This window comes from Patagioenas fasciata, chromosome 16, assembly GCF_037038585.1.
Source record: "Patagioenas fasciata isolate bPatFas1 chromosome 16, bPatFas1.hap1, whole genome shotgun sequence".
Classification (NCBI taxonomy): Eukaryota; Metazoa; Chordata; class Aves; order Columbiformes; family Columbidae; genus Patagioenas; species Patagioenas fasciata.
In genome coordinates, this window is record NC_092535.1 from 15777037 (window position 1) to 15794694 (window position 17658).

At 59.8% G+C, this 17658-nt stretch overlaps 1 long non-coding RNA gene across 1 annotated transcript; it reads left to right on the forward strand.

Annotated features, from left to right (window-relative positions):
• Window positions 1–13468: 13468 nt before the first annotated feature.
• On the forward strand, window positions 13469–14228 carry LOC139829178 (uncharacterized). The gene is made up of 3 exons (XR_011741536.1): window positions 13469–13553; window positions 13707–13825; window positions 14148–14228. It is a non-coding gene; the product is annotated as an uncharacterized lncRNA (long non-coding RNA).
• The last annotated feature ends 3430 nt before the right edge of the window (window positions 14229–17658 follow it).

The window sequence follows — 17658 nt, forward strand, 5'->3', positions numbered from 1 at the left end:
GAGTCATTTCCTTAGACAGGAACAGCGTCTAAGGAAACTTCTGGGATTAATGACACCTCACTTCTTTATCTGAGCGAGTGTTTCTTGTGAGTACCTGAAGTAAAAGGCCTCTAGTTTTGTTTCTTGTGAGTGACTACATGCACATTGTGGATCCTCATTATTCTTATGACACTGTATTTAAATAATCTCCTTAGCTGATACCTGAACCTGTATTGTCTGTTACCAGAGTGCTAAATACGTGTAATGCCATTGAAGTTGAATTATAGTGTTTATGAGTGATAGGAAGTAAAATAACAGTCTTAGCTAATGTGCAAGGCCTGATTTAGGATTTAGCCAGTACCCTGCAAAATGATTACATAGTTTGTAAGGATTAGGACTGTAAGACAAAAGGGCTAACATTATCTGATAGCATAAAGTGAGTAGACCATAAAACTTCATTTTCAGCTCTCAATCTGCATCTATGGGTTTTTGTGGGAATTGGATATGCTTGTGTGATGTTTTTTCTTGTAGTCCTTCGAATCCTCTGGAGAATGATACAGAATGCAAAGAAGAACAAAGGCAGGGTCCTTACTGCGCTCATTGGGAACCTGATGTTTAAAACAAAAAAGGGGGAAATGTTGGAAAGTAAGATGTGGGCAAGCAAGATGTGCGGTTCCAGCCACCTGGATGATAAAGGAAGATCCAAACTAACATGACCATCTGGACGGTCAAAGACATAATACTAACATCATAATATCTAAAGGGCCTTGGACAGATTACTTCGAAGTACGTTTCTCGTAATTGTAAAAAGTTATAGCCCAGACTCGTGAGAATGGTATCTCAGGCCGGATAACCGCCCCCAAGTGCATGGGATGTGTGAATGTCCTTGGGCCGGGTCTGTGAATGAGTGGAAAAACAAGTGAGGCAAACATCACATGAGTTCAGTGTGTTTTTAACAACAATTAGTGGAAAAACACCTTTTGTAAACATCTCAGTCCAGGCCTGTACCTGTAAATCCTGTAAATTGTCAATGGTGAATAAAGAAGGCAGCCTAGGCCTAGGTCAGGTCTCTGCTAGGCCAGGCTCTGCGCCCCTTCCTGAACAAGATCTCTGCCTCTGCGTGAATTTCTGTCTGCATCCTGGTGTGCGTTGTTCCTAATCGCGCATCCTCCTCCTTCAGCCGTCCCAGCAGCCAAGCCTTGGTCCCCACCAGGGTGGCCCCAGAGCCGCTGTGTACCAGGGCAGCCACCAAACACCCAGGAGGGTATTGAGAATCATTTGGTTGGAAAAGACCCTCTAGATCATCGAGTCCAACAGGTAACCCACCCCTGGCACTGCCCCATGTCCTGAGAACCTCATCTCCGTCTGTCCATCCCTCCAGGGATGGTGACTCCACCACTGCCCTGGGCAGCCTGTTCCAATGCTCAACAACCCCTCCTGAACCAGGATGGGCACATGTGTGCCTAGCTCCATCCAGGCACTTCAGAGCCATTTACTCATGCTCATGGTCCCCACGGGACACCGTGTCCCCATGGACACAAGCACACGGGTGCCACTTGGGTGGCACACCCCAAAAGGGGACAAGACCACGATGAAGGGCTGGGGGAGGCTGAGCCAAACTGCGGATGCTGGGGGGACACAGAGTCCCGTCCCTGGAGCCAGGCGGGCATCTCGGGCATTGCCACGGCACCACCAGTGGTGTCACAGCATAGCCCATGGCAGCTGGTGACACCTCGCATTAAACAAGCTGCTCGCTGCCAGGCTCTCCCTGAGAGCCGAGGGGATCTACACCCCCAGGGAAAGGCGGGCAGGGCTGAGAACAACTCAGCTCAGTGCACGGACACTGCAGACCCTGCCCAAGGAGGTCTTGGAGCCACAGGGCTGCCCCAGCCCCAGGTTTTGGGGACGGGCACTGCAGCTGAGCTCTCCCATGGGCACAGAGCCCAGGCCAGGCTGGGGTACGGGCAGGGGCTGCCCGCGGGGTCCCCGGCCCCCGCCCCTCAGCCACAGCCACCGTGCCCCACGCTGGGGACAGGGAGCACAAAGATGGTCCCAGGAGCCCTGTGCCCCAGGTGGGCATCACCCCCAAAATGGGGACAGCACTGCTGAGCACAACCACCCCCAGCACAAACCCATCCGCTGCAACAGGTGATTCCATGCGCGCAGATGGACTCAGGGAGACTTCATTCCTGGGTTTGCCAGCAGCAAAGCTGCCGAGCACTGTAATTACAGCTTAGCTGGAGCTGGGGAAGGACGGGGGGTGGATCTCCTCCCAGCCAAGCGATCCCAAGAACTGGGGTGCCCGCCAGAACTGGGGTGCTCAGCCGGACAGACCAGCTCCTGCCGACACCCCCGCGCTCTCCCAGCACCCAACCACCCTACCCAGCCCCGCAGCAACCAGCTCCCAACAGCCTCCCACCTCCCACACGGGCCAAACCACATCACCCGCATCCCCCTTCCATACCAGTATGGGGGACAACTCCAGCCTGGCCCCTCCCAGCACATCTCGGCTTCCCCAGGCCCAGGCCCACTGTGGACGTCCCCCCCCAAAGCCAGGGGGTGCGGCCACCCTGGCAAGGGCCACCCACCTCCTTGGGGACACGAGGGTGCTGGGCGGGGGACGCAGCACCCAGGTTCTCGTGCGGTCCAGCAGCCAGAGTAGGAACTCGAGCGCGTCGTGCTGCGCGTTGCCCCTGAACTGCGCGCTGTGCTTGGAGACGATGTTCTGCAAGAGACGGGCAGGGAGGGCACTGGGCCTGGCGCTGACAGACGGCAAGGTCATTAGCACCCGTCACAAAAACCCGTCCCTGCTTCCTGCCTCTGCAGGGACACTGTGGCCACCCTGGGGACAGCTGAGCACACCCAGCCAGAACGGCAGCTCTGGGGCCCATCACTGTGGTGTCCCAGCTCTCAGCTACTGGGACAAGGCCAGGAGGGGACAGCTTGCCACGGGCAAGGGGACACGGCACATCCCAACAAAACCAGACAAGTCCAGCCCGTGGGGACCCACCAATGTCACCTGCCCTGCACACCCTGATGGCCTGAGCTGGGCCAGGGGAAGGCAATTCCCAGCGCCGGGTGCCCCAGCAGGCAGCAGCTCTGCCCCAGCCCTGCCTGCCCCTGCCACCCCGGCACCAGCAGCCAGCCCGGTGCCTCCCCGTGCCTCAGTTTCCCCAGCCAGGCGATGCCGGCCGTGCCAGCCCAGCCACCCAAGGCCCTACAAGAGACACGGGCTGTTCATACAGCCAAGCAAAAGTGTGGCCCGCGGGTAGGGGAGCTGCCAGCCCTGCCTGCCCTGCCTGCACAGGCAGGAGGAAAGCCACCGAGCAAACCTCCTGCACCCCAAAACCGGGGATGCTCAGCCCATCAGAGCTGGCACTCTGCACTCTCCAACTGAAGTGGTGCAGCTGAGACCGGGGAGCGGACCAGACATGTCCCCGATGGAGCCACGTGCCAGGGGGTTCCCACCAGCCCCCCAAGGGCAGTGCTGGGGTGCTGCCTGCCCTGCCAAGCCCTGCCCCCCCACCCAAAGCCCTGCCAGCTCCCCCTCCCCATGCTGCCCCCTCCTTGTCCCCTCTCCTCCTTCCCCCCAGCCCCTCAGGGGGTCCCCAGGTGCTGACAGGGTTCCCCAGAGCATTCTACCCCCATCTCCCCCATGGAGCTCCCCAAAAGGCCGAACTTGGGGTCCCCAAGGACCTGTCTCCAAGCCTAGGCTGGCAGCAGCTTCTCAGAGCCAACAGACAAAGTACAATTTTGGGAGCCCCAAATCCAGCACCAAAAGGGAGAAACCCCAACCATCTGCATGGATCTGAACCAGCTGATGCAGTGACACCCCAACCATCCGTGGTTACAATCAAATCAGCACAGCAGGGCAGGGTTCAGAGGTCCAGCGCCACCGGGACCCCCCAGAGCCAAGACCCCTCTGGCCGCCACCTCTCCTGTCCCAGCCCCGCTCTCCTGGCAGCAGAGGGAGCAAGGCCACCATCCATGGCCTTCAAACAAAAGGAGACATGGACTCGCTTCTTATTTTTAAAATCTTATTTAGACAGATTAAAAGAAATTAAAATAAGGTGGCAGCTCATGGCAGATGCAGATAACCACCTGAAGGGAGGAAATTCAAAGCAAAGGCTGCAGGTTTGGGGTGTTTTTTTCTGTTGGTTGGGTTTGTTTGCCTCTCTGTGCCTAAGGAACCTGTGTGTTTGGGAGCAGAGGGCATGGAAATCCTGTGCCCAGTGCTGCAAGAGCCGGTTACTTTGCTACAGGGAAATTCAAGGCAACGAGCTCCCCCAGCAGCACCCATGGCACCCTTGCAGTCCCTGGGGGGTGCGTGCTGCCACCCTCCAGGCCGGGAAGGGAGGCGGGCAGGTCTCCCTGGGAAAGGGGGTGCAGAGCAGTGGGTACCCCATCCCTGTCTGCGCAGGACCAGCCCGGCTGCCCCCCAGGAGCCGGCAGCGCTGCCAGAAACCCTGACCAGGGCAGGGTCCAGCCCCTCAGCAACTCCTCTGAGCGCTTTGCAAGGTTTAATGGCAGCAGCAGTTTAATTGCAGCAGCGAGTCCCTGGGGAAATGTCACCCCACAGACGAGTGTCCCTGAGCATAGGGAGCTGCCACGCCAGGATCAAAGTGCTGTCCTGTGCTCCACACCCTGTCCTTGTCCCTAAAACGGGTGCAGGTCCGCAGTACACTGGCCTATGCCCTGCAGGGATGTGACATGCACTCAGCCACAGGGCCTGAGGCCACTGGCTTGGGCTCCCATGGCACCATCCCCTGGTGGCGCCACCAAGACCAGCATGGCGCTCACTCTTGGGCTCCGTGAGGGTGGTCGAGACAGTGAGTTCGCCCACCTAAGGGAGGTCAGAGCTCGGCTGAAGACAGGAGGTGGGTGACGGCAGTGGGGCTGGAGGGACAGCAGGGCTGGGGGGCATTTGGCAGGGCAACACAAGGCCCATGGGGAGGACGTGGCACAAGAGAGGGTGCTGTGAGCTGGGGGTGCTGGGAGCAGCAGGGGGTCCCAGTGAGTGCGGGGGGCACGGGGTGCAGGTGGGATGTGCAGGGCAGGGGGTGCGGTGGGTGCTGGAGGCAGGAGATGCAGGTGGGTGCCAGAGTTGGGGGATGCTGGGAGCAGGAGATGCTGGTGGGTCCTGTGAGCTGGGGTGCCAGTGGGTGCTGTGGGGCAGAGGATTCGAGTAGGATGTGCAGGGCAGCGGATGCGGTGGGTGCTGATGGCAGGGGATGCCAGTGGGTGCTGGAGATGCCGGTGGGCGTGGGGGCCGGGTGCGGTGCGCGGGGGTCCCGCTGTGCCGGGCCGTACCTTGAACTCCGCGGAGAGCTGCGGGTGTAGTCGCGGGTCCAGAGGGCGCGGACCAGCGCCGCCAGCCGGTGCGTGACCTCGGCGCGGGCCCCGCGGGCGCGGTACCGGCCCAGCGCCAGGAACTCGGCCAGCGGCGCCGTGTTGCTGAGGCACTGCAGCACCGCGGTCATGAAGCAGCTCCGCGCCGCCGCTCCCGCCGCCCCCCGCCACCGCCGCCGCTCCCCCGGGCCGCCGCCCCCCCCGGAACCCACCTTCATTGTCCTCCGGCACGGCTCGGCGCCTCCCGCGGCCCCCGGCCAGGCGCGCCCAGGTGCGGAGCAGCCGCCCGGCCAGGCTGCCCAGGGAGCGCAGGGCGCGGCGCCGCCGCCCGCCCCCCGCCGCAAGATTGATTTCAAGACTGAAACCCCTCCCTCCCCTGGAAGGGCCGTGAGTGGCAGTGGCAGTGATGGGGGGGACATCACCTTGTAGAATCCCCCTGGGCCCTGGGGGTGTGGAGGGAGGGAGGACGGGGTGAGGAGGCCCCGGGGGGGCTGTGCAAGAAGCTGGGCTGATTTCGGGAGCTGGAGGAGGGGAGCGCTTTGGGGGCTTCTTCCAGGGTCTGGGACATGCAGAGGCAGGGGGCACAGCGTCTGTGCCCCCCCAGTCCAGGGTGCCCCCATAGCCATGATCCAGGTGCCGACAGCTGCCTCCAGCCATCGATTTCTTTGTTATTTGCCTCCCCCTCGCTCTCCCGCCCCACTGCAGCGATGCTGGTGGGAGGGGGCATTAAGGAACCCCCCACGCAGCACCCACCTCTGTGCTGCTGCTCCTTCTCTCTGGATTTATAATACATTAGATATATATTTTTTAAAAAAAGAGGGGAGAAAAGACCATCTAGAGGCTCTCGAGGGCCAGTGCCCTCCCCAGCAGCGTGTGCCCCCTCACCCTAGAAATACTACCTAGAAAATTCTTCCAGTGCGATTCTCAGGGGAGTCCCCACTCCCAACGCCCTGGCCCGGGACCCCCCTGACGCCCCCACCTCCGCCAGCCCAGTCTGATCTCTGGCTGTCCATGCTGGCCGTGGCTTTCTGGGGGGGCAGGGGGTGGTGGAGGCCGTGGGCGGTGGGTGAGGAGGGGGCAGCCAGGCGGGCTGGGGGTTGTGGGGCGAGGAAGCCCAGAAGGGGCTGAAGCTCCCGCGGGCACAGGCCATGGAGGCGATGGGGCTGTTGCTGCTCTGCCGGTTCTCGGGGGTTTGCAGCTTGGAGAACGTGGCCACAGCATCGAGGACGTTGGGCAGCGTGGCCGGCGTGTTGCTGGGGGTGCACATCTGCGGGGGTGTCAGATCGGTAATGGGTGGTTTTTTGGAGTCCCAACCTGGCAACCTCCCCATCGCTGGAGATCTGGCTGCATCCCGCACCAGGGGATGCTCGAAGCCCAGCTCTGGCGGGTATTGGGGTACCCAGTGCTGTGGGGTCTGGGAGGCACCCCCAGAATGTGGGGGCTGCCTGGGGAGGATCTCCAGCCCAGGCAGGGCCAGCTCGGGCTGCAAAGAACATTTTGGACATCCAGGGTGCTCAAAGCACTGGTGTGCAGCAGGTTTGGGGAGGGGACGCTGCTCTGATGCCAGCTGCCCCGTGCAGGGAGCGGCACGGACGGGGTGATGCAAGGAGGACCAGCACCATGGGTTGGGAGAGTTTTGGGGTCCCACAGGACCCTCTTCACCCGGCTCCCTGTCCCCCTGCTCTGCTTTGCACCCCATTAGGGCACAGAAAGTCAGGCAGGGCCCCCCGGGACAAGAGGCACTGGCCGGGTCTCTCGCGGTTCCCGGTATGGCCCCTGCTTTCTGCGCACTGGGCTGAATTTAGTGCCCTCCCCACCTCGCCCCAGGACAGACCCGGCCCTTTTTGAGGCCAATCTTGCCAAAAACCCCAGGAGCTCAGGAGGAAAATGAGAAGTTAAATGATTCTTCACAACACCATTCAACACAAGAACCGAGAGGTTTTTGATACCTGCTTTCTTGTAGGTGTCCTACTGGGCACCAGCAAAAAGCCAAGAGTGTTGCTCAGCAGCACCAACCACGTCTGCCAGGAATTAGTCTTCAAAATGAACCAGGGGCAGCAGAAGGCAATCGCCAGCCCCACAGACAGCAAAGGAGAAGTCTGCAAGATCCCCTAGGGCTGGAATAGACTGTTGGCATCTGCTCTCCACGGCAAAACCGCAGGAGAGCGTAGAGGGAAAAGAAATGAAAGTCATTGACAGTGAGAAATGCGTGGCGAAACACAGGAGGTGGCTGACACAAAAAGACCCTCCCAGGAGCAAGCCATGACTTCTGGACCCAGAATCTCTGGCCCGGGATGAAGGCTTGCCCATTCCAGTGTGGCCACTTGGGGTGCACAAATGGGGTTTGAGAGGGGCTGTTGCCCCCCTGGAGCTCTGCCTGGAGATCTCTCTGCAGAGGTCCCTGGACAGGACGCCTCTTCCTCAGTCAGCGCTGGCAAAAACCATCTGGGGACACGCTCCATCCTCTGGAACTCTTCCTCATGTGACTCGCAGCTCACGTGTGACAGCGCTGCTCGAAACTTGGCCGTCTCTAAGAACCGGCTTGCTTTGGGATGTGGGCTTCACTCTCAGGAATCATGGCAGCCCTGCTTTCTGTGTTGGGGTCTGCAACTTCAGTTCACAGAGCAGGAGGATCTTGCAATGGCTGTGTAGATAGCAGCACCGTTTCTGAGGCATCAGAGGAGATGTCAGAGCCATCAGGCTGAGGGACGGGAATCCCAGCAAAAGATTGCCCGTGTTTCAAAAGGGAGGCAGCCGTGCCCGCTGGAGAACCTCTCTCACAGCTCCATCCCCAGCAAAGAGCTGTCTCTAGAGCAGTTCGTGCTGCTTACAGGCAAGATCACCTTTGCATTTGAACCGCCTTCTTGTACAGAGGACAGGAAACATACTCTGGTTTATGTCTTTATAGCTGAAAAGGCCAGGACAGTGTTCATGGGGGAGCAAGCGATGAGCACATTTCCTGGTCAGCAGCCGCTGGCTCGTGCCAGCAGTCAAGAGAGGCAGAAGAAATCCCTTCAGAACAGCTCCCTCTCCAAAGACAACCGTATGTCTTGATCAACCGCAGGGAAAGGCATCCTAAACCGGGCACTTTGGCCTTGTTTTCAGCCCAGGTTCCCAGGTGCTGGTGCACTCGTGAGCCAGTCACTGCACATCTGCCACGAAGGGGAATCGCCTCCGAGGCCGCTGTGCCGTGGGGAAAGGAACGGATTAAACGTCGGGAGAGTTTGATTGAGTACACAACACGGATAAAGCCACTCTCTCTGCAATTAAAACTGAGGGTATTTAATTCAGTGAAATGAGATTTAATTCCCCATGACCTGTCCGATTGTATTTTGCATCTGGGCAGGGTCTGCAGTGACTGCCACAACATTTGAGGTGTCACCAGCTGTGTTGTAGGTGGTAAAGCGGGAAAGGCAGGAGGGACCCTCAGCATCTCCCATCCCGTGGATAACTTCATCACAATGACCAGGGCGGCACCCGCTGGCTCCTGGGGCAGCTGTTGCCAGGCAACCAAGACACTATATTGTCCCCTGTCACCTGTGCCCCTCGCCCATTTGGTCACTGGCTGTGGTGGGATCACTTGCCGTGGTGGGATCACTGTGGTGGTGGACTCATTTTGGCAGTTGGATCGCTTTCGGTGGTGGGATCGCTATTGGTGGTTGCATCACTTTTGGTGGTGGGATCACTATTGGTGGTTGAACCACTTCTGGTGGTGGGATCGCTATTGGTGGTTGCATCACTTTCGGCACTTGGATCTGTTCGGTGACTGGATCACTTTCTGTGGCAAGAAGGAGGAGGACAAAGGCTGCTGGCTGCCATTCCCTCCAACATCACCTCCGGACAGAAAAGCTCCCGTCTTCCCACATCAGGCTCCGTGTTTTCCAGCGGAGCAGCAGCGATGGCCACACTCGGTCTGTTGGAGCTGCTGAACGCCACCATCGGGACACCCCATATGGGGGCTGTCGACTTGGTGGCCCTGCACAAGTTGCTCGAGGCCATCATCGGGCAGCTGGGCCAGCAGGAGTCGTCTGTCCTGGAGCCAGGGCAGAGCCCGACCCCCAGCCTGGCAAAGGACCAGGACAGCAAGGCCCAGCCTGGCCAGGAGAAGGAGGAGGATGGAGCCCTGGGCACCGGGCAGCAGCTCTGGAAACCAGAGGAGCAGCTGGATGAGAAGGACACGCTGGAGGGGACCAGGAGCAACTCTGAAGTCTCCTCCATGACCAAGGAGCTGATGCCAAAAACAACAGAAGAGAAGGAGAGAGCTGTCTCCAAGGTAGATGCTCTTGCTGGTCCCTGGGTGCTCCCCCACAAGATGCCCCCTCCTCTGGGCTCTGCGTTGCCCTCGTGCCGCCCTCAGCCCAAGGGCTGGGTTAAGCCCGAGCTCCCACAGCAGAGCACAGCAGGGTCCAGGTCCCCAGGGACCCTCCCCTGGGGTCACCCCCCACCCGCTCTCCCAGGAAAGGGCTTCGCTCCAGGATCTGTGGGAGGAGATCAACAAGTTTAAGGAGGTGCAGTCTGGCCTGGCAGAGGACGTGCGGGAGATGAAGGAGGCGATGCAGGAAACGCATTCTGGAATGGAACAGGACATGCGGGAGATGAAGGAGGAGATGCAGAAGGCGCATTCTGGCCTGGCAGAGGACATCCAGGAGATGAAGGAGGCGCACGTTGGCCTGACAGAGGACATGCGGGCCATGCAGGAGGCGCATTCTGGCCTTGCAGAGGACATCCAGGAGATACAGGAGACCCTTGGCCTGGTGAGCGTCCCCTGGTGCCCCGGGAGGGAGCTGGGCCCTTGTCCCCTCCCCGTTCCTGCTGCCCTGTCACACTGTGCCCGTGCCCCACGGCCATCGGTGTCACCAGCATGAAGGGAAGCAGGAGGGAAGAGTGGGAAGGGTGTCCCAAGAGTTGCTAAGGCACTTCTGAACTAGAGAGCCATCCAAACAGAACCATGGGAAGGGAAGGAGGGGAGATAAAGCTCTGCCTGCGCAATTCAGCCGCGGCCTCCAGGCACAGCCCTGCCCAGCGTCCCTCTGCCTCGTGCCCCAGTTCATTTGGGGATGCTCTTTAAATCCCGCTCCCACATTTGAACGGGTGTCTCTCTCCTCGCCCAGCTCCAGGGGAAGCCCCAGGACGCTGCCGGGCTGCGCAGGGACAGGAGGCGGCTGCGTCCCCCGCTCCCTCGGGGACACCAGCCCTCCTGCCTCGGGGCACAGCCTGTGGGTTGGGGGTGCTGGGCAGCGATGCTGGGGCTCCCATCCCTGGAGGTCCCGTCCCCCCGGCTCTATGGCCGGTCTGAGCCCATGATCCCTTTGCATTTGGGCTCTCATGTTCAACACGAGTTTGGCCCCGCGAGATGGTGGTTTGGGGATGGGGACTGAGGACACGGCGGGAGGTTCTGGGGTCTGTCCTCACGGCTGCCCAGCTGCTAGTAACCCTGCTGCCCTTTGCCTCTTCTTCCCAGGAGGGTGCTGGGGGCCAGTCTGCCCCCACCGAGCCCACCCAGGTAGCCATGGATACCCAGGCCAGGAAGCGCTCCGCACTGGGGCCGAAGGGACGTGGGACACAGCCTGGGATGGAGACCAGCAAGGGGACTGCAGGGTCTGGCTCCCCGGGGATGCAAGCAGGGACACAGGGGGAACCAGTGACCCCTGTGAAGTTGTCAGGCACTCCCTCTGCTCATGCAGGATCTTGTGGTGCCGGTGCCACCACCCCGGGGTTGCAGCCAGGATCCCCGGGCACCCAGGCCAGCACTTCGGGGATGCAGCCACGATAACCTGGGACCCACACCACCACCCCTGGGGTGCAGCCTGGGTCCTCCAGCTCCCAAGCCACCATCCCAGGGGATGCCCAAGAGCCGGCCAAGCCCTGGGGCTCCACCAGCACCTCCAGCTACGAGTCGGAGATGCGGGAGGTTCTCTCCCAGGTTGGGCAGCTCGGCCACCTCTGCGCTGGTCTGAAGGAGCAGGTGGAGCAGCTTAAATCTACCAAAGCAGACCATGCAGATATTGACAACGTGCGCCGGCTCTTCCCGGAGGGAGGTGAGAGCACGGGGGGGCTGGCGGGGGTTGTTTGGTGTGGGGACACCCTGGGTCAGGGGCTCGTCATGCTCAGAGCCTGGCCCCAAGGCTGAGACCCCCTCACCGACAGCACATCCCCTTGCACCATGTCCCTCTAGGCCGGCAGAGCATCACCAGCATCCTGGCCGACCTCAAGTGCCAGGTGGCCTTCCTGCAAGATATGGCCAGGGTCCTCCATGGGCAGGAGGAGAAGGTGAGCCGGCAGCAGTCCCCGAGGGGCTGCAGGGATGCCAGTTTGGGCAGGGAGGGGGCAGCCAAAGGGTCCCTGTGCCAGAATGACACAGGGGGCTGTGCCCTCACCACCCCCACTGCCGTTCACAGATCAGGAAGGTGGAGGATGCTCCCAGAAAGATGAGGGCGGCTGGAGCCGGCAGGAAAGCAGACGGCAGCGGCCAGATGACCCAACAGCCGTGGTAAAAGGATGGGAGAGGGTTTCCTACCCCGCAGGGCTGCGAGGGAGCCTGGGGTGTGGGAGCATCCCAGTTTGGGGGCCGAGGGACACCCCCACGAAGGCTAAACCTGCCCCTGCCCCCGTCTCGCTGGCCAGACCCAAGGGACAGAAGGTCAAGGCAGAGCGGAAGGAGTTGGGGAAGCAGCAGGAGCCAACCCAGGGCGAGCTGGAGCAGTTTGTGGCCGAGTATGTGAATAAGTTGGTGATGGAGACAGCAGGGCAGCTGCAGGCAGAGGTGAGGCCCGGGGGCAGTGCTCCCAGCCCCCGCTGGCTCGGGGGGAGTCCTGGCAGTGTCCCGGCCACGTTCCCTGGCCGGATGGGGCCGTGGAGCCTCCACGGCACCTGGGCTTGTGGGTGGCATCCAACGCGGCTCAGAGCTGATTCCTCCTCCCCTACCAGCAGCTGGAGGAGCCGAGGGCGACGGCGCAGAGCGGGGGACACGAGCACACAGGGTGCCCCGGCTGCAACTGGGACACCAGGGCGCTGCTGGGGAAGCTCCTCCAGCACTGCGAGAAGCTCGAGGAGCAGCTGGAATCCCTGGCCCAGAAGGCGGGCGGCAAGGTGGAGAGTTACCCAAAGTGGAGGAGACAGGTAAGGAGACACGGTGTAGGGGGCTTGAGCTGCCAGGACCCCCCAGGCATTTCTGCTTTGCTGTAACGTGGGGGAACCCCTCGCTGCCCCCCTAATTGGCTTGTGGGAGTCAGCAGCATGGAAGGGAATTAAAGCCTTGGAGCAAATGTCCTGCTTGCACTGAGAGCCCGCAGCCACCAGCCAAAATACCCTGGGTCTGTCCCCGCGGGGCAGCCACCCCCTGGCTCAGCACCGCCTTGTCCTCTTAGTCCCTGCAGCAGGACGAGCAGCTCAAGTGCCTCCAGGCCAGCATCATGCAGCTCCAAAAGGACTATGAGAAGTTCAGCTCGGCCCTTGCAAACCTCCAGCAGGATGGCCAGCAGGAGCAGAAGGACATCAAGGTGGGTGGCTGTAACCCGCAGGCAGAGCCCGGGCTGGGACCCCAAGGGATCTGTCCCCCTGCCACCCTGCTTGCAGCCCTGCACAGCTTCCCGATGCCTTTCCTGGAGGTTTCTGATGGGGTGGGGAGGGGAGGCAGGGGGTGCTCGGCTGGCCGGGGGGCAGCTCCGACCCTGCCGTGGCATCACGGGCTGCTGTCTGCCTTGGGAGGCTCTGTCCCAGGCCCTGGAGAGGCTCAAGAAGCAGAAAGCAGACAAGGAGCAGCTGCTGGTGCTGGGAATCGATGAGGTAGGGGCTCGAGGGGCCCTGGTGCCAGCCAAGGGTGTCCCGGGCAGGGTGACAAACGCCCCTTGTCCCTTGGGTGCCGGCTGGCAGAACCAGCCAGGGGGAGGGAGGATTTCCAGCCCGGCTGCGGGTCCCTTGCCAGGTCCCTCTGTGACCCCGAGTGCCTTTGGCTGGTGGGAGCAACCCCACGGGGGTGATGGGGTGAACAGGGCCACGTAGCCACTTCTCCCTCTCACGTTGTCCCTGGATCCTGTCCCCACCGCTCTCCCGCCTTTCCCAGTTGCTAGAAAGCAGACAAAGCCGCCCTGGCTGACAAAGTCAGTCGCAGCCAGTTTGAGGAGCGGCTGAACAAGGCGATGGAGGAGGTGACGAGCCGGGTGACGGGCCAGGAGGAGGGCTGGCACCGGTTCCAGAAAGAGCTGCAGAGACAGATGGACTGCAAGGTGAGGGCTCGTCCCCTCCACGCAGAACTGGCACCTTGGGGGCCTGGCAGCCTGAGGCAGCATCCTTGCGAGGGTGCCCCCTCCCGGCTGTCCCCCTGGGGACCGCCATGTCCCATCCTGGGGTAGATGGCTGAGGGTGTCACCCGTCCACAGCTGGACCGCCGGGAGCTGGGGGCGTTCCGGGAGCAGCAGGAGGAGCGGTGGAAGAGCCTCAGCGGGCAGCTCCAGAAGGCGCTGCAGCCAGAGCGTGACGATGCCGCTGGGATTAGGAAGTGAGTGCGATGGGGACAGCGGTGCCTTTGGCAGTGCCCGCCCTGTTCCTGCTGGCTGTCCCAGCTCGTGCCGCTGTGGTGCCCTGGCGTGGGAGCCGAGTGGGCAGCGCCCCTGGGGATGCTGAGCAAGTGGCTGTGCCTTGTGCTCCTGCCAGCTGCAGCTTCCCAGTGATGGAGGGGGCACAATGAGGGGGCACGTGTGGGAGGAGCCCTCCCGAACCAATCTTGAGGGGTGGGTGCAGAGGCTTTTTGTGGCAGGGGACGGTGTGCAGGTGGGGCTGTGCCCCCCAGGAGCTCCCCAGCCCTTTTCTCCTCTCTCCAGGCAGCTGCTGCCTGGTTTCCATTGCCTGTCCTGCGACCGGCCCCTCCACATGCTGGCGCCTGGACCGTGAGTAACTGCCCCCTGACCCCTGCTCCCCGGGCAGAGCCCCCCCCGCCCCGCCGGCCGGTGGTTGTGTCTGCTGGGGACCCTGCGGAGCCACCAGCTTTCGTGAGTGGGGACGTGCCTTTGGAATTGTCATTCAAAGGGTAGATGAGCACAGCTCGGCTTCAGCCAGGACGCCTCTGTGCCTTTAGTTTTTGTTTTGCCCTCACCTTCCCTTTCGTGCGGAGCGGCCCGGCCCGGGACGGGGGGGTGTGGGTGTGTGTGCTGAGGGAACACCTCGTACCCAGCAGCCTGCTCTGTGCTGCTGCTCCTTGTCCCTGCATTTATATACGATACACAAATGTAAAGCAAACAGGGGGGGTGCGTGGGAGCAGGAGCGGCTGGGGACTCCTGGGCCGGGCCTGACGCCTGCAGCGCCTCACGCTTTCCCGCTCCCGTTGCGCCGCCATCTTCGGCGCGGGCAGTGAAGCCGCCGCACTGAGGCCGTGCCTCGTGCCGCCGGGGAGGAGGGGAGCTGGTCGCTCTGGGAGCCGCTCTTGGGAAGCGGGCGGCGCACCCCACCGAGGAGGGGGAGTTAACGTCCTTCGAGTCCTCCTCCTCGGGTACCGGTGCCGTTCGGGCGGTGGCTGATGAGGTGTCTGTCGCGGGGCGGGGAGAGCGCGGCCGCTGTGCCCTCACTAGAGATGGCGGCGGGGCGGTCTCTCGCACGGACAGGACGGCGGCCGCGGGGAGCGGCGCTCCAGCCCCTGGCGGAGCTCGCGTGGCTGGGTGAGGGGACGGGACCCCCCCTCCAGCCTCGCTGCCTGCCAGGGAACCCCCTTCCCTTTTTCCAAACCTCCCGTTCCCCCTCAGCTCAACGCCCCCTTTCCCAGCCAGAGGGAACCCGTTCTCTGCCCGGCCACCCCTATCTTGGGGTCACTTGTCCCCTGGTTCCTGAGGTTCCACCGGGTGGGCGTGGGGCGGGTTTGGGTTGGGCTGAGCCGAGGCCCGGCTCCCGGGGGGATGCTCTGCAGGGAACACCCCCCGCCCCAGGAGCGCTGCTGCTCCGGTTTATTTTCATATTTCCCGCCCCTAGCACTGCGCCCCAGCAGTGAACCAGCAGACTGCAGGTACCGAAGGGATCTCCTCCTCCTCCCCACCCCTTAAGGGGCGGTGATCACTGCAGGAGTAAGAAAAGGATGCTGCAGGAGCTGGGGTTGCCTTCTACATCTGTTGTTTCTCGCTTCAGAGCTGCGCCGGGGCTGCAGGACTCTCTGGCCGTGATGGTGAGCGGAAACAACTTTACAACCTGTAAAGTCATAAAACTTCCCAACTCACAAGGTTATAAAGCAGGTGTGTTCATTTCGACGTCGGGCGCAAGGGGGATCGTTCCACCGTTCATGCGCAACTTCTAACAATATGAGGTGTGTTTAAATACAGTAAGGTGTTACGTATTCATAATGACCCCAGGAACGCCTCTACATATTCATAACCTTTCCCACTTCTTCTTAAAATGAGTCCCAGGTGATCATTTCCATAGTCTCCTCCTTGACCCCTCCCTGTTGCACCTGCGCAGTGCCATCTGGTGGTCTTGAGGAGGGGTCTTTGGATGAAAGCTCCTTCAGCCTCGTCACAGTGAACTCTTTACCTTTGGCTCATTATGTTGAATGGACTGGAACCCAAGCTGCCAAGTCGATTGAAATCAGACTGTTTCCGCCCTTTTGCTGTAAATCTTAGTTGTCTCGTCTTCTCAAGTTTACATCTAGGTGCTGTAAAACCTCTTACCTTGGCATTCGACGAGGTTCTGTTTTTTCTTAACATAATGGGTTAGTTAGTTAGTTAGTTCCCTCTATCAGTTCCCCCCTTTTCGGGAAGGTTAGTAAATTCTTGTACTAACATGATGATTCCCTATTTAACCTTTTCTCGGACCACAAGTAAGAAGGCTGCTTCGACAGGAGAAGACTTATCTTTCTCCCTCAAAGAACAAACAAATTCTCATGTTGAACAAAACATTCGTGTTGCTCTTCTGGGGCAGCTGATGACCGGGTGGCTGGTGCCCCGGCAGCAATGGCATCTGTTGGGCTGCAGCGGGAGCTCGTGCTCTTTGGCGTGGTGACCCTGCTCACTGCAGTTCCTAGCGCTTTCCTTTTGGGTTTCTTCTTCCCAGTGCGATGGCCAGGTCCAGTTTGGTGTTATCTTTTAAAATCATTAGTTTATACCCCGTTCCTTTTGCTGCCATTTCAGGATCTATAGGCGTGCCTGAGATTTGCATGGCTTGGACTACTGAATGTATTAACCGAACAAAGCACGGGGTCATACGTGGCACAAACAGTAAACCCAGATATGCACATACTATCATGAAGCCTGTTTTCTTCCACCAGGCTCCCCCAAATAAGTTACCCCACCAATGGCTAGTAAGTATAGAATTCCATTTCTGTACTGGTACATGTGCAACGCGTTTTATCTCCTCTGCTATTTTCATTATGGCTTCCCCATTGCCATCTCTTTCCAAACAACACTCCGAAGTATTCAGTTTCCCACAGACGCCCCCCTCTCTTCAGCTAAAAGACAATCTCACGCTACCTGATTTTGGTACACTGCAGCTCTGGTCTGAGACAATTGTCTCGCTATGAGATTCAGTGCCTCAGCCGTCTGGTTGCTTATTATTTCAACCACTGCTTGCAACCGAATAATTTGGTTTAGCATATATATAGGGGTATGGGATCCCCAGTTTCCATCTTGGGCCCATGTGGCTGGATCATAGTATTCAGATATTCTTTGTGCAGGCCATTCACCATCTTTCCAAGTTTGCATTCCTCCTATGGGGCATTTATTAAACTCCTCTCTGTTTCAAGTTTTGTCTTGCACTCCCCCTCCATCTGAATAGGCCCTCCTACCAACTTGTGTAAAACAGATCCTCTGTTCTCCCCTAGGGCAGGAGGCAGAGCCTACACCGAGTCTACCTTTCTCTAGGTTAGTTGCTACCCATAATTTCTGCCCTTGGATTTCACACTTCTCCAATTTTGTTCTATCATAACATCCAGAATTAATACGAGTGTGATAATGTAGAACATACTGGGTTAGTCTTCCTATTCTCACACGCTTGTAGCACTTGGTACAGGGATTAGCCAGGCTAAGTTGGGAACAATAAGTCACCGCTCCTGGCAAGAGGATCAGGTCCAGGTTTCCACGCTCTCTGGCCGAGCAGGTTGCAGCCGGCAGCCGAGTTCGTCGTCTTCTCGGCAGCGAGGGCCATGTCCCCGCCTTTCCTGTTTTTGTCGTTAGCGTGGCGATTATCGTTTCCCAACTCTTGGCCTTCACTTCCTAGGAACAACAGGAGCAACACGGAATTTGATTTCTCTGTCTGCACTCTATTCTGTTCATCACTAGCGGACTCTCTAAATTCCCATTCACCCCTTCAGTAAATACCTCCCACCATTCTTGGCTATTTTTTTTCTATTCTTCCAGT